This window comes from Vulpes vulpes, chromosome 16, assembly GCF_048418805.1.
Source record: "Vulpes vulpes isolate BD-2025 chromosome 16, VulVul3, whole genome shotgun sequence".
In the NCBI taxonomy this organism is placed as follows: Eukaryota; Metazoa; Chordata; class Mammalia; order Carnivora; family Canidae; genus Vulpes; species Vulpes vulpes.
The window spans coordinates 51,161,187-51,178,203 of NC_132795.1; the positions used below are offsets into that span (position 1 = coordinate 51,161,187).

A 17,017-nucleotide genomic window follows, 5' to 3' on the forward strand; every position below is an offset into this window, starting at 1 on the left:
AAACCAGCTCGGGAGAACTGATAATGTATATCTCTTCCCTACTCTGCATCCAGTTATGTTGAGTGGGTGGCTTGAATTGCCTGCCCGTGGTGGGAGTATTTTCGCCATGGAAATTGGCAAACCCCACAAATCAGGACTTTTCCCCCCAGAGAGCCAGTTGTTAACATTTACCAGCACGCCCACTGCCCAGATGTCTTCATTGGAGTTTGTGGGGGGGTATTCCTAACTTCTGGAGTGCACCTTTATGGAAATTCCCCCAATTCATCCTGCAAATCATTAATGTTACTATTGTCAAGAGTTTGAGAATAAATCTCAGAAAGCAACCTTGTTTCTCTTCTCTCTATGTTTTAGGGGGAACATTCCATTTTTGAACCATGTGCCAGCACAAAGGCCAGGCTGTGAAGGGTGTTGAACAGAAGTCTCAGAAGATTGAAGGAGGAAAATGAGCCAAGAAGCCAGCATCCCATCCATCTGTAGGGTAAGAGAGGCCTCAACTGGGTTGAATTAATGCTCGTGGTGTACATTCCTGTACTGGCTGGATTACTATTTTATTTGAAAGAAATAGTCCCGGGATCCCTGGGTGGCGCAGCGGTTTGGCGCCTGCCTTTGGCCCAGGGCGCGATCCTAGAGACCCGGGATCGAATCCCACATCGGGCTCCCGGTGCATGGAGCCTGCTTCTCCCTCTGCCTGTGTCTCTGCCTCTCTCTCTCTCTCTGTGACTATCATAAATTAAAAAAAAAAAAAAAAAAAAAAAAAAAAAAAAGAACGCCACTGTGTATCCATTCTCCTGACACTTCTCTTCCCAGTGGTCAACAGTTTTCAAGACCCTTGAATCCCAGGAGAGGGATCCTTTCAGGAACAGACCCTTGGGTTTGTTATGCCAAAACTAAATCATGACAACCATCTAGAGGACAGGAAGTTGGTGGCTACCAAGTGACAACTGTCAGGGAAGTGGTTTCACTGTATCTATTTAAACACAGATATCTTTTAGACTATTCCCTTTATATAGGTCGGAAGTCTATTTTGAGCTACTTGAGATTTTTCCCTATGAAGCCCGATAATGACTGTGTCCTCCACAATGTTTTGTTTGCCTTAGAGTGAAGCCCAAAGCACGGTCCTGATTGCCTTGTAAATAGGATGTTTCTCAAGCAATTACCTCAGTAACCACCCGTGGGCTGTGGTTGATCTGAAACAATCTGCCTTTGGAGACAGAGTCTGTCCACGCTTCCCATTAAGTCATGAAGAACAAACTCAAGAGTGATGTTGAATACTTATTCAATATTTACACAGGGCGATTTGATGAAAGCAAAGAAAACTGAGAAAAATAAACAGCCATCAACACAGAAGAACTTTATGAAATCCTCTGATGTGAGCTTAAGCTTCTTGTATCTACAGTACCATGGCAGTGTATAAATCAGCACCCTCCTAGGGGTGCCTGGGTGGTTCAGTCAGTTGAGTATCCAACTCTTGGTATTGGCTCAGGTCATGATCTTGGGGTCATGAAATCAAGCCCCATGTCTCCCTCTTCTTCTCCCTCTGCCCCTTCTCACCTCAAATAAATAAATAAATAAATAAATAAATAAATAAATAAATAAATCTTAAAAAAAAAAAATCAGTACCCTCCTAAAAGGCCAGACCCTCCAAAGAAACAGGCTTTTTTTTAAAAAAAAATGAAGATGCAGAGCTAAAATATTCATATACTTTCTTTTAAAATAATACCTCATGGTGAAGTGCTCTAACCTTTTCCAAAGAGCCTCCATATGTGTTGTTTTATTGAAATTCTTATAACGACACTATGAGGTGGTGAGGTGGGCAGATTTATGTATTACTCTCTTCTCTTACCTACAGACGATAGCACTGAGGTTCTCAGGGTGGTGTATGGCCGCAGTGGCCCAGTCACAGAGTCACAACAAGAATTCAGGTTCGAGGTTCCTGGCCTAGCATTTATCTTACTGATCTTGACACTCATGGCAATTTATGTTCATGGGTGATATGTACTCAGAAGTAGGTGTTTTTAAGCTGGTGGTAGAAGCAGCAGTAAGAGGAGATAGGCATGGATGGGCCTGGGGCACTGGCGTTGAAGCTGGTGTGGTAACTGGTCTCAGCAGTAGTACCAGGAGACCCACATCCTGGAATTCACACCCCTGTGCGGTCCTCTCCCACACAGACCCTGTGATTCATTTTAACCCATGTGGTGGATCACTAAGGAGGCTGCACCAATTCTGGGTTTAAACTATGTAATAAGTCCAGTTATTCTGAAGGGACCACATGAAGAGGTCATACTGAGGAAGAAGCCCTGGGGTGACATGGAGAGAGAGTGAGTGAGCACAGAGCCCACCTGGCATTCCAGTTGTACCGGTGGCCAAGGCACCAGACACGTGAGTAAAGCCATCTTGGATGTGCAAGCCCCCGCTACATCTGACTCCAGCTGCATGAGAGACCCCAAAAGGGACCAGCAGGAGAACTCTAAGTCACACCTAAATCATGAGAAACAATGAGAGAGTTTCTTAAGCCAATGAGTTTTGAGGTGGTTGTTATGCAGCAAGAGATACACAAAACAGCTGGGAAAGATTTCATTCAATAATTCATTTGTTCATTCATTCATTCAACACTTCCTAATCATCTACTATGCTCCCATCATTTCCTCTTCTTGTTGTGACCATCTAGCAACCTTCCAGTCATTTGCCTTCATGCACTCATTGATGATTTTAGCACCTGGCTGTCTGTCTTCCTGTCTGCCTGCTGGAATTTTGATGGGGATGACCCTGAATCTGTAGATGGGGAATATTGCCACTGTAGCAATATTAAGTCTTCCAATCCATGAACATGGGATGTCTTTCCATTTATTTGGTTCTTCTCTAATTTCTTCCAACAATGTTTCATAGTTTCCAGTGTACAACTCTTCTAGTTCTTTGGTTAAATTCATTTCTGTATATCTTATTCCTTTTTAATTTTTTAAAATATTTTATTTATTTATTTGACAGAGAGAGAGAAATATTGAACACAGGCAGGGGGAGTGGCAGGATGTGGGATTTGATACCAGAAGCTGGAATCATGACCTGAGCCAAAGGCAGATACTTAACCAACTGAGCCACCCACTTGCTGTCTGTCTTATTCCTATTGATGCTATTGTAAATGAATTATCTTCATTCTCAGGGCTTTTGCTGGGTGTGTATAGAGCTACATCATGTTTCTCCACACTGAGTTTCCTGTATCTTTGCTGAACTTGCTCATCAGTTCTAGTAACTCTTGTGAGTTCCTTAGGATTTTCTGTCTACAAATTCATGTTATCTGTGATTAGAGATAGTTTTACCTTTTATTTTCATCTCTAATATAGATGCCTTCTATTCCTTTCTTCTCACCTAATATCCCTCCCTAGGACCTCCAGCAAAATGTGGAATGGAGGGAAAAAGAACAGTCTTGTTCTTGATCCTCGGGAGGAAGCATTCAACATTTCATCATTAATTATGATGTAACTATGGATTTTTCATAAGTACTCTTTATAATGTCAAGGAAGCCTCCCTGCAGGGACCTCTGCCTATGTCTCTGCCTCTCTGTGTGTGTCTCTCATGAATACATAAATAAAATTTTTTCTCAAAAATGGCTAGAACAAGAAAGCTAAGCAGTTAATTTCAATAAAGTCCAAATGAGACTAGTGAAGTTGTATGCATATTTGAAAGAAGACACTGAGTTCCATCAAGGATGGTCTAGCTCCCTACACTATCACCACAATCCCTCTCACTGAGTCACCATAGGGTCCCAGGGCCTCAGACCCTGAGATTGTAAAAAGTTCCACCTCCTCCATGCCCCATCTCTAATTACTGGTAGGTGGCTCTTCCATAGCCTTAAGTCTGAATGACCTGGCCCTCACGATCTACAAGTTCCCACTCAATGTGCTGCTGAGTATCTTTTCTGCAGGAAGGAAATACATCTCAAAGTGATAACAACTTCTTAAGTAGCTTTATTAAAATCAGAACTCAATTCTGGACATAGTGGATGGCTATGGTCTCTAGCCTCAAGTCTATATTCTCATTAGGAATATTCAGAAAGCAACAGTAGAAGTATTAGTTTAGCATGATGGAAAACAACAGCACCGGCTGTGTGCTGGGTGGGTCGCAATAAACCTGGGAGAGACAGGTCTTGGAATTCTGAGAATAGAAAGGGGCCTCTGGGCCGAGCCTGCTCAGGAAGGCTGCCCCTCAGAAGAAGTCAATTTCATATGGCCCTGGTACCAGAAAGTAGCAGCATGCCCAGGCCGTTGGTCATTAGGGCTGACCTCCCTTAAGCTCCACCACCAGCCTGGCACAGTTATGGTGAGACTCAATGAATGGGATGACTAGTGCTTTCCCTCCCCCAAGCCAATTCCTTTCTATCTCTTACCATTGCTTGATGAGTCCGTGTATGAATTAATAGCTAGCTGTTCCTTCATTCTCAGTAGCTCTACCTGCTGCTGAGAATTATGACACAGCTAAAATGAACAATTTTTGAGATGCACTAATTGTGTCTCCAGGGAAGTGCCCAAGATTCTCAGATTTTCCTCTCTCTTCCTTCTTATTGCCTTCCCCTAGCGAGTGAGTTTGCTCTAATCACTTTTGAAGGAAGCAAGCTACACTGAAATCCCAACACCTTTGGGATTTGTAAGCATAAGAGCTAAAAGTCGGGTTGGATCTGTTAGCACAGTGGTTTTGCAATGGCTTCTGGAATGAGCTGTGCCAAGGTCCATTTTCTGTCTGAGATGCCACGACAGGAGATGCTCACTGCACATGAGTGCGAGTGGTAAAATAAGGCAGGTGGCAGGATTGGCATGCACTTTCCGACTCTTGATGCAGAGCTTTGGCCCTTTCAACCCAAAAGGAAGAGGGTGAGGTGGTAGAAACAGCCAACAAACACTCAGAGGGCACCGTCTGTGGCATGTGGTTGGCTCGCTTCTGTAGCAGGACCTCACTGCATCAGAATCTTTGGACTTCATACCAGATGAGTGTCCACATTTAATATTTTGAGTTGATAGTTAAGGATAAAAGACCTTGGGTGGGAACTTAAGAGGATAAGATTTCTCCTATTTATGAATAAATAGAATTAGACTGGGTTTGCTGAGGTTTGTGGCCAACACAGCTGGTTCCCTCTCCTTCCCTCAGTCCGCATCCCTCACGTTGAGAGCTACTTAACACAAGCACCAGAGACTCTTGTCCTGAGGACTTTTTTCTGGCTCTGAGGCCATACTGGATGGGCCTGGACATGGGACAAGCCAAGCCAGAAGTGTAGGAGGGTTAATGCTCCAGAAGCAGCCGTCAACTGATGCTGGATGGGGAAGAGGTAGGAAAGCATAGCTGGACTGAGCTCCAGGTAGCCTGTGGCTAACTTGCTAGATAACACTCTGTACTGGTCCTTCCATTCTCTGCCTCACATCCCAGCCCATCCCATTGGAATTCCCAGGGATTATGGGTTGAATTGTGCCCCATACCCTGAAGGATATGTTGAAATCCTGAATCTCGATACCTGTGACTCCAACCTGATTTGCATATAGTGTCTTTGCAGATGGGAAAAGAGGGATCCAGGGATCAAGTCAAGATGAGGTCATCCTGGATTAGGGTGTTTTCGTAAGAAGAAAAGAAGAAACACAGAGAGACACACAGGGAGAAGGCCCTATAAAGGTGGACAGAGAGATTGGAGCCAGAGACCAGCAAAGATCGCCAGAAACCACTAGAAGTTAAAAGGAAGACATGGAACAGATTCTCCCCCAGAGCCTTCGGAGAGAGCACAGCCTAGCTGACAACCTGATTTCAGATGTTTAACCTGCAGAACCCTGAGAGAATCCATTTCTTTCGTTAGAAGCCACCTAGGTTGTGGCGATTTGTTACAAAAGCCCTAGGACATGAATACAGCTCCCAAGTAAACTCGGGCACTAGAATCCTTATTTCAGGGCCTGCTTCTCAGGGTTACTAAACTAAGACAAGGAACACAGGAAAAAAACTGGTCCTTGAGCACTGACTCTTGAATATCTTACTGAACAAGGCATGCCCTTGAATAGAAAGAGGCTCTTCTCATTAACAGATGAAAAGAAACGGAATGCTCTCTCCATCCGGGGAACAAATGGTAGAAAAATCACATATATTGGTTGTGGGAGAAATGCGCATGGTGTAAATAAGACAAAGGTGGGAACCAATGTGGGAAATGGTTTTCTTTTCATCCAGTGGTGCCAAAAAATGTATCAGCAACCCTCTGCTGTTTGAATTTCTTTGCAACAGTGCAGCTGGGCAGTCAGTGCTGCTGCTTCTTTTGTGGACACGAGACTGGAAAACATAGCATTTTCCTCTCTCATGTTACCTCCTAGGGTCACCCAGGGCGGCTGTGACTGCAGAGCATTTAGTTGAGGTCTAACAGCTCCTCAGCATTGAAATTTTGAGGGCAACACTAAAATGCCGTCACTGTGAGGGTCTAAAGCTAGATGTCACCCTGAATTTATAAAGACAGTTTCAGGGACTTCTTGCATGGCCCTTGGCCCCTCAACCCACAGAGGCATGAAGAAAGAGATCCAAGGAGGAAGGGGGAGGATTGCTGGGGCTTCCCTGGGAGAGAGAACCTAGGACCCACGCAGAGAGCTGCCGGTCTGCAGAGAGAGGGAGTGCTGTCCTGGGCCTCCTTTGAGACCTAGGAAGAGAGAAGACCACAGCCAGCGCTGGCGAGGATGTGCAGCAGCCCCAGCTCTCTCGTTCATGGCTGGTGGGTGTGCAGCCCACGGTGCGGCCCCCTGGGGAGACACCTGGGCAGTCTCCAACAAAGCTGCTCATATGGTACTTTTACCATATGATCCAACAATGGGTTCTTGCATCAAGGAGTGGAGGACTGTGTGTACACAAAAATCTGCACACGGGTGTTTATAGCCACTTTACTCATAATCACGAACACTTGGAAGCAGCCAAGATGTTCTTCAGGGAGTGGATAAACAAACAGGTGCATCCAGGCAATGGAATGCCCACTTTCCCCGCTCTCCAAAAGGACGGTGTTCTGATGAAAACTTGTGGAAGCCAAAATGGTGTGATGCAGTGAAGCAATCACCACTAATTTAGAAGGAAAAATTTCGAGCAGTCCCAGACCCCCAAAATAACCTTTCTTGGGCATTCCTGATAACCTAGGATGCATCTGGCTAACAGATGCACAAAATAACTCAAGATGCAGCACTGATGCTCACGGGCACGGTTCAACGCTCTGGCAGCTTGATGCTGAGATGCTGAGTGCGGTCCCAGGGCGGGAGCTTGGCGGCCCCATTCCTGCGGCTCAGGGCGCACACTGGCCTCAATAAACAAAGAACCCTATTCCACCCTCCCCCCCCTTTTTTTTTAATAAAAAGCAGCAGTCATCTTCAGCTTTCTTTGGGTTAGCAAAAACAGCTACTAATGTAGGCCTTTCATAAAAGCAACGTGGTGTAACTCAAACTTCTGAAAAATGGAAGATGCCTGCATTCTTAAGCGCTGCAAGAAACGAGCTACAAAGCCACGGGAAGACACGGAGGAACCTTAAACACGTATCACTAGGTGAAAGAAGCCAGCCTGAAGAGACTACGTACCTACTGCGCGATTCCAATTCCGCAGCATTCTGGAAAAGCCAAACTGTGAGGACCCTACAGAGATCCGTGGTTGCCAAGGGTTGGAGGAGGGAGACATGATTTTTAGGGCAGTGAGACTACTTTGTGTGATCGTGTGATAATGGTAGATGCATGTCATTATGCTTTCGTACAAACCCATAGAGGTACAACACCAAGACTGAACCCTAATGTCACCTGTGGACTTGGGATGATAATGACGTGTCAGTGTAGGTTCATTAATAGTAAAAAATGTGCTGCTCTGGTGCAGGATGGTGACAGTGGGGGACACTGTGTGTGGGGAGGCTCTGTGCTTTCTGTTCAGTTTTACTGTTAACCTAAAACGGCTTTAAAAACATAAAATCTGTTTGGAAAGTGCGTCTGTGTGGCAGGCACAGAGCTAGGCCATGCAGGCAGGCCAAGGAGCGCAGGGAGCGTGGTCAACAGCCTCCAAAAGTCAGTATCTCAGAGAGACACCTTGCCAAGGTCATGCCCTTCCCAGGGCAGCCCACGTTCGGTGACCATAAAGGTCTGATAATGGGGGAAAGCATAGGCCCCTGTGCTCCTCCCTGGAATCCAGCTGGCCGTGGCCTGTTTGGGCCTGTGTGGTGCTACCTCTTCTGTCCTGTTCTGTTCCTGCCCCGCTCCTCCCTTTCACAGTGTGGATCTTTTCTTTTATTTAAAAAAAAAAAATTGTTTATCTCTCTGAGAGAGAGATAGAGAGAAATAGAGAGCATGAGTGGGAGGGTCAGTAGGAAAGGGAGAGAGAATCCAAAGCAGACTCCTCCCTGAGCATGGAGCCCAATACAGGGCTCGATCCCAAGACCCTGAGATCGTGACCTAAGCCAAAGGCAGTTGCTTCACTGACTGAGCCCCCCAGGTGCCTCTCACAGTGTGGATCCTTAAGAAACATGTGACACCCCAAATTCCATCTCAGTGTCTGCTTCCAGAGAACCCACACTGGACACCGTTCTGCACGACCCAGCCTGGATTCAAGCTCTTTCATAAAGCCTTCCCAGCCCACGATTATTCACAACCTACTTCATGGTGCAGCTTGCTATTTATGCCAAGAATTTATCTAGTAAAGGATCCCCGCTGCCCTGTTCAGTCTTCCTGCTGATGTATTAAGGAGCAATATTTCTCTTACATTTTTGGGAGAGAATTTTTTACCTTTTTTTGTAAGTGTTTCATTTTGAAATTCTTAAAATATAGAGAAGATCACCAACAGTAACAAGAGAAATGCTGTTGGCTCACAACCCTTTTGGGAGCTTCCCGGGTATGATCTGAAACTGGCCCCCTGTATTCAGAAGGCCAAGAAGACATAAAAAAAGAGGCAAGTCATTCTGGGTTGGCAGGTGGCAGTTTTGATAAGCAAAAGGACCTTATATCTTAGGCTTGTCTTGGGCGGCTGCAAGTTGAGTCGATCCCTGCCGGCCAAATCTAAAGTCTATAAAGAGAGAGGCCTTAACTGGGTTCAGTCATGTACACTGTGCAGGTGTTCTCCACACCACATCACTACCTCAAGGCCATGTCCTTGGAGCAGCCTCTGGGAGGGGGAAGGTCAAGAACCCACATTCCAAGGTCAGGGGAGGGGCGCGTGATCACCTGGGGCCAGCTCCCGGGTTCACTGGCAGTCACACCTTCTCGATGACCTTCCCCAATAGACACCCACATACTCAGCAGCCAGTGTAGATATTCTATCCTGTTGCCAATCTCTTTACTGAATTTTTTAAAAAGATTTTATTTATTTATTCATGGGAGACACATACAGAGAGAGAGAGAGAGAGAGAGAGAGGCAGAGACACAGGCAGAGGGAGAAGCAGGCCCCATGCAGGGAGCCTGATGTGGGACTCGATCCTGGGACTCCAGGATCATGCCCTGGGCTGAAGGCAGGCACTAAACTGCTGAGCGACCCAGGGATCCCCTCTTTTATGAATTTTTTAAAAAGATTTTATTTATTAATTGAGAAAGAGAGCACGAGCAGGGGGAGGGGGAGGGAGGGAGAGGGAGAAGCAGACTCCCCACTGAGCAGGGAGCCCGAAGTGGGGCTCAATCCCAGAACCCCAGTATCATGACCTGAGCCAAAGGCAGATGCTTGACCACCTGAGCCCCCCAGGCGCCCCTCTCTGATGAATTTTTAAGGACATAAAACATTAGGGATATAACTGAAGCTCCGCCCTTTCCCCTTCCCTCGTCTGCCCACGATGCATTTCAATGCGTGTTTTGGTAGCTCTACTGCACATGAAGGTATCATACACCATCTATGCCATTGATTACACGTTTTAAGTTGTGCAAAAATGGTACCACACTGTATCCATTGTTCTGGAACTTGCTTTCGTCACTCAGCTTGCTTAGAGGACTTGGCCACATGGATCCGTGCAGATGTGGTTCATTTGTTTAAACGGCTGTCTAGAATCCCTTCACGCCGTGGATGACACCTCAGAGACTCAGGTCTTTCTTCATGCAAATATGCTGCAGTGAACGTCCTTTTCATGTCTCCTTGGAGCACGGGCACGTTTCTGGTGGCATCGCTTGGTTGCAGGGCGCACGGCCCTCCAGCTATGTTAGTGATGCCACAGTGCATTGAACCAGTCTCATGCCCACACCAAATGGTAGCCCACATTCTCTGGTGTTTTCAGACTTAATTGTTACTCTGATTGGTGTCAAACCTTTGCAAATCCCTGGATTATCGATGGGGTTGAGCCTCTCTTATATTTATGGCCATTTGAGTTTCCTCTACTGGGACTGCTTTTTCATATTCTTTTCTCACTTTCTACTGGGTTCCTGGGTTCTTTTCTTTCTTTCTCTTTTTAATCTCTTGCATTTTAAGACAGTTTTTCACATACATTTTGTCTCCCTGCCTGGATGTTGTGTTCAAGAGAGCAAAGACTAAGGCTTCAATATCAATCATGCCTTAGGTGCCAGAGGTGCTCAGCCGCTACCTAGGGATTGGGCTGGACCTTTAAGATTGGGACACAAAAGGTTTTAGGTGACCAGCCCGCTGGTGTTTTGCAACCTGTCCAACGGTTGGTTGCGTTTCCTGCATAGTTGAGCCGTTGACTTACGTAGTGATTGGCTCCAGGATGGAACCTGCAGACCACAAGCCAAGCAGACATGCTGTCAGGAAGGCCTCAGAGAAGTCACCCATGCCCACCAAGTTATTAAACAGAGTGGTCTGAGCCAATCGATTTCCACAGTGGCAGAGCTTGAGGGCAGTGTCCGTCTTCCTCACTCAGTGACGTGCAGGGCTTCTGGCTCCAGGATGAGCTGTGGAGCTTTCACAGCATCTCTTTGGAAGTATCTCTGTGGGACCTGGCACCAAGGGGGTACCCACACCAAGTACCCAGGAAATGCTCATATCCACCAAGAGACCAAAGTCAGTATACTGGGCACAGACTATCGCTTGAACCCTTGTACCATCAAGCAGAACATACAGAGTAGTAGGAGACCAGAGCTGGAGGGACTCTCAGAAGCTGGGTGACATACTGTGTAGATGCTGCCTTTGGCCCAGAAGGACTAAATACTTTGTCAAAACCCACCAGTGCAGGTTAATGAGAGGATTGTGTGTGCACATGAGTGCATGTGTGCGTGCATGCGTTTCTATGTGTGATCAAACTACACAGCAAAATATGTTGAAAGAAGATTTGAATGGTATCTGATTTAAATATATTTTTTTCAAGAGTTTGATAAAATGACAAAATTTCATCAACAGCTGTGCAATGCCTAGTGACTATTCACTGATGTTCTGCTCTGTGCCTGGCACTGCCCTGGGTGCTGTGGGTACAGTAGGGACCAAGCTGGAGAGGGTTCCCACCTTCATGGAGTTTCCACTCCAGTCAGGGGAGAGCCCCAGTCAACCGGTAAATAAATAAATGAACACGCTTATGTCAGACAGTGGTAGGTGCTGTAAAGGTAACAAGATGGGATCCACATTCAGTTCTTTCATTCCCCAGACAAACACATATTGTGCTTCAGCTGTATGCCAGACATGGCACTGGGCCCTGGGGAAATGGTGGGAACAAGACATACGCGTCCCTGAACCCAGAGATTTGACTGTGGTCAGGAGGGATGCAGTAATACGTGAAGAGATGCAACAACTCCAGGGAACTAGCTGCTGTGAAGGAAGTCAGTGGGTGGTAGGATGGAGCAACAGAAGGGGGGCAACCTGACAATGCTTCAAGTAGCAAGTGCAAAGACCCTGAGGTAGGAAAGAGCATGATCAAGGAGAAGAAAGGGAGCCAGTGTGGCTACAATCTGGTGAGCCAGGGAAAGAGGGGAGACGGGAGTCGGAAGCTGGGGAGGAGCCACATCACTGCCCTGCCGATGTGATGGAGGAGGGAAAAGCAAGGGCCACATCCATCCTTAGGCTGTCTCCTCACCTTTTCCCCTTTTGCTGGCTGGTGATACAGGAGAACATTTAGTCTCTCTACTGGTTGGTGTGTGGCTCCTGGAGCCCCTGCCCCTGCCCCCTGCAACCACCTGCCTTACTGTAAAAGGATTTTTAAAGACAGTTTCTGAGTGTTTGATGGTCTTGCAGACCGACCACAGTTTGAGTCCTGAGTGATGGTTCTGGCACACACTCAGCCCATCTATGAAACACACGCTATTTATTCCACAGTGCTGAGTGGGTCCCAGGGGGCTATTTTCCCTCCATTGTGTAAATCCATGCTTAGAGAAGTTTAGCACACAGATTATGCACTCAGCGAGCCGAAATGATTCTCTGTTGCTATTACAGTCAATGGTGAAAATCACACACACCACTTTGTAAAGTAAATGATTTTTTCACCTGATAGATCATAATAGCTCTCTAGAGTTGTTAAGGTCTAAACAGTCCATTGAGAGCTTGTAGAGGTAGGAGGAGGGGGTTCGAGGTAGAAGGGGAGGGTTGGGGGGCGGGGAATAGGGAGTCTCATCATGCTATGCCTTCCAGAAACCCGGCACAGCAGATACGGGTGCCCACTTTTACTGGAACTCCAATCTGTCCTTAATGGGTTCATAACTATCACGGAGTCCTTTTCTGTATTTCCAACACAAGTTTCTGTTTGGCTGACACTCAACCCCCTACCCTTGCTCTGCAAACCCTTTGTAATGTGTATAACGAGCAGAGGGAGGGCCATATAAGTGTCAACTGTATCATAAGCTCACAGGCAGGTCTCACTCTGCTCTGAGGTCTAAACCAATACCCATCTCTCCAGGAAATATACCCACCTCCCGATGGTCCCCTTTAAAGAATCCTGATGACAGTGGCAGCCACTACCCCCTGAGCACTCTCTGCCGGCCACGGCCACGCACCGCCCTGTTCTAAATCCTTCATCTGTGTCAATCAGTCTAACACAATAGTGTGCCAAGCCAGTTAATGTCATTCTTGTTATTCAGATCAGGAACTGAAGCAGGACAGGCTAAGTGACCCACGCCAGTCCCACGAGTAGCCACAGAGTAGGTGCTGGAGACTCACTGAATGAATGCAGATGAACGAATGGGCCCTCCAAGCTTTTAGCATGGGACAGAGCTAGAAGTCTCGCGTGTTTGCACGAAGCCATTCTAAGCCATCCTCCACTCGGCCCTCGTCCCCACTCCCACCTGCTGCAGCTCGGTGACAGATTGGTGATCCCAGGCAGGAAATTAATGACTTGCTGCATGTGACTCAGCCAGTTGCCTACAGCAGACCAGACTTTCTCAAGGAGTGACCTATGAACCAACCATTGGGAGAAGCCCAGGAATCTGCATTTTGACAAACTCCATAGGTGATTTTTTTAAACGATTTTGTGTATTTATTCATGAGAGATACAGAGAGATAGAGAGATAGAGAGAGAGAGAGAGAGAGGAAGAGACACAGACAGAGGGAGAAGCAGGCTCCGTGCCGGGAGCCCGATATGGGACTAAATTCTGGGACTCCAGGATCACGCCCTGGGCTGAAGGCAGGCACCAAACCGCTGAGCCACCCAGGGATCCCTCTGTAGGTGATTCCTATGCAGAAGATGGAGCTTGCATCTATTAAGACAAGAAAAAAAAAATGAAAGTGGAGATAGTATTCTGGTGAAGACAGTTTTGGATAAATTTTGGGTAATATGACCCCCTTTTTTATCTTAATAAAATATACATAACATAAATTTTAACATTGTGACCATTTTTCCCTAAGAAAATTCATGCAGCTGTTTTATTGCTAATAACAGAATTTGCATGGTGGTATCATATAGATGCACTCTTGATATGTATATGATTTTGAGATTCTTAAAATCTCTATTAGTAGGATTCTTGCATTATTTATGTCCTTTTTTTGTTACTTAAAGTTGTTATTGAAGTAGAATAAACATACAGTGTGATACTCATTTCAGGTGTACAATATAGCAATTCAACACCTCTACACAATACTCAGGGCTCATCACAGTAAGTGTGCTCTTAATCCCCTTCATCTATTTCATGCATCCCCCCACCTCTCTTTCATTTTAACAAACATTTTCAAGTGCACGATTCAGTAGCATTAAGGACATTCCCATTGCTGTACAACCATCACCACCATCCATCACTTTTTCATCTTCCCAAACCAAAACCCTGTCCCTATGGAACATCTTCCCATTCACCCTCCTCCAGCCCCTGTTAACTGCTGTTCTACTTTCCATCTCTATTAATTTGCCTATTTTGGGACCTCGGGTAAGTGTAGTCACACCAAATATGTCCTTTTGTATCTGGCTTATTACCCATAGTGGATGTAGTCAAAGTCCTTCCATGTTGTAGCACATCAGGATTTTGTTTCTTTTTAGGGTTGAATAATATTTCGTTGTAGGTATAGACCATCTGTTGTTTATTCATTCATTTGGTGATGGACAGTCAGGATCTTTCCGTCTTTTGATTATTATGAACAATGCTGCTGTGAACGTGGGTTATGAGTATCTGTTCAAAAAAAAATGAGTTTCTGTTCAGAGTCCCTGCTTTCACTTCTTTTGGGGATATAGCAAGGATGGAATTGTGCGATCATATGCAACTTTTTTACATTTGCTTTAGAATGTAGACATCATTTACAAAGGTCATAGTTCTCAACCCATCAGAAACAATATCTCCTTTTAAAAAAAAATTTTTATTTATTTATTCCTGAGAGACACAGAGAGAGAGGCAGAGACACAGGCAGAGGGAGAAGCAGGCTCCCCGCGGGGAGCCCAATGCGGGACTCGATCCCAGGACCATGCCCTGAGCCGAAGGCAGATGCTCAACCACTGAGCCACCCAGGTGCCCCCACAGTACCTCCTTTTAACACTATTTTTTAAAAATGAGGTTAGAAAACACATAACATAAAAATTACTAAATTTCAATGACATTTAAATAAAAATAATAAAATAGAAAATTGTCATTTTAACCATTTTTAAGTGCATAGTCCAACAGTGTTAAATACATCCACATCGTTGTGGAACAGATCTGCAGAATGTTTTCATCCAGCAGAACTGAAACTCCAGATTCAACAACATCACCCCTTCCCCAACACCACGCCCCCTCCCCGGCCCCTGGGAAGCATCACTCTACTCTTTGTTTCTGTGAATTTGACTACGTTAGATACCTCATGTAAGGGAATCAGTCACTTAATGTGCTTAGTGTGCACGATAGTGTGCTGAAATGAAATTCACAGATAATGCCACTTTCTTACAACACAATTTTGAAGGGCAACGAAGCGTCATGCCCTAACTATAATACGAGGGAGAAATGGAAGTGATTGATGATAAAATGCATATCTCAGCGTATAAACACTTAGGCCTGACTCCCCCAAAAGACATAATAGAGTAGTCAGAAGCTCACCCCCATATGCTTTTTGGAGAACTTTTTTTGTCAGGAATGGGACAGCTGGGATCCCTGGGTGGCGCAGCGGTTTGGCGCCTGCCTTTGGCCCAGGGCGCGATCCTGGAGACCCGGGATCGAGTCCCATGTCGGGCTCCTGGTGCATGGAGCCTGCTTCTCCCTCTGCCTGTGTCTCTGCCTCTCTCTCTCTCTCTCTCTGTGACTATCATAAATAAAAATTAAAAAATAAATAAATAAAATAAAATAAATAAAAATAAATTAAAAAAAAAAGGAATGGGACAGCTACGGACGTGACAGCGATGGGTGCCACAGGCATGCTGCACACAGTGGCAGGATTTCTCGAAACAGTCAATATTTGGTAAAATTCCAGCAAGAGCCCAGAAACAGTCTTCCCTCAAATTGTTTAGTGGCTTGTAATTAATATGTAAAAAGCTTCGTGTGCATATGTGAACACTTAGTCTCAGATAATTATAAACACTTTATTCCCCACCTGCCTTAATGTCCGTGAGGACATTTGAAAAAGAACGTATGGGACATGGGACCATTTGTTTTTTCGTTGTGTGAGTTTGTCCTCGTGCATCAAAGGACATCTAGCAAACCCGGCCCCAGCCGCAAAAGGCCTGAGGTAACCCCGTCAAAGTGGGGGTAACAAGAACACCTGTCACGTTTCCTAAATGCCCCCCCCCAGGGGCGGCCTACAGGAAGAAACAGAAAACAAATGTGCACCTTCATAAATCACAGCAATGAGGAACCCCAATGCCCTTTAACCCCCACCCAGGTCAAAAAACAGAACCCTGCCAACTCTCCCAGAAAATCACTGTGAGCCCGTCCCAAGTCCAGTCCTCTACCCACTCACCCCCCGCCACAGGGGGGCCGGGGATAGCTTAGCCTGACTTCTACTGTAATCACTTCCTCACATCTTGACGTCGTGTCCTACAAGCGTGCATCCCTGAACACGCAGCTTGCTTCCCCCTAGCTAAATGTTCTCAAATCAACGGGCTTCCCCTACATGCTTTTGTTGTTGTTTTAAAGGCTTCCCCCCCCCCCCCCTTACAATTTATCTGCTAAGGACTGGGCCTGTTTGACCTGTGGAGTTTCCCACTGTCCAGATTTGGTGAAATGCCTTCTCGTGCGCTGTGCTGCCCCGCGTGGTCCTCTCTCTGCTGTGCTTGCTGCACGTAGGCACCAGGAACCTGGCGTCCCTCCCTTTGACAAGACTCTTGGTCCTGCTGCCTTTTGTTTGCTTCCTCCCTTCCTACTCTCCTCCCTTCCTCCCTCCCTCTTCCTTCCTTCTTTTCTTCTTTCTTTCTTTCTTTCTTTCTTTCTTTCTTTCTTTCTTTCTTCTTTCTTTCTTTCTTTCTTTCTTTCTTTCTTTCTTTCTTTCTTTCTTTCTTTCTCCTTCTCTTTCTTTCTTTTCCATGCATCTCTCTTCTTCCCCACCAAGGATCTTCGTTCTCAACAACACAGGGACGACATAATTAGAACATCTGACTGCAAAACCCATCTGTCAAGGTCTAACTCACTCATCAAGGTCAGTGACCTCCATGTCGCCAAATCTAATGGTCAGTCATCAGGTCCTCATCATCTCGACCCAGCAGCAGCATTTGACTCAGAGCAACTACTCTCTCCGTGAAACACATTCTTCTCTTGGC

General features: G+C 45.9%; 1 long non-coding RNA gene across 1 annotated transcript in view; it reads left to right on the forward strand.

Moving 5' to 3' along the window:
• The first annotated feature begins 351 nt into the window (after positions 1 to 351).
• Positions 352 to 17,017, forward strand: part of LOC112934067 (uncharacterized) — a 68,668-nt gene continuing 52,002 nt past the window's right edge. The window contains exon 1 of the long non-coding RNA XR_011998012.1: positions 352 to 478. This is a non-coding gene — a long non-coding RNA (uncharacterized lncRNA). The remainder of the gene's footprint in view (positions 479 to 17,017) is intronic.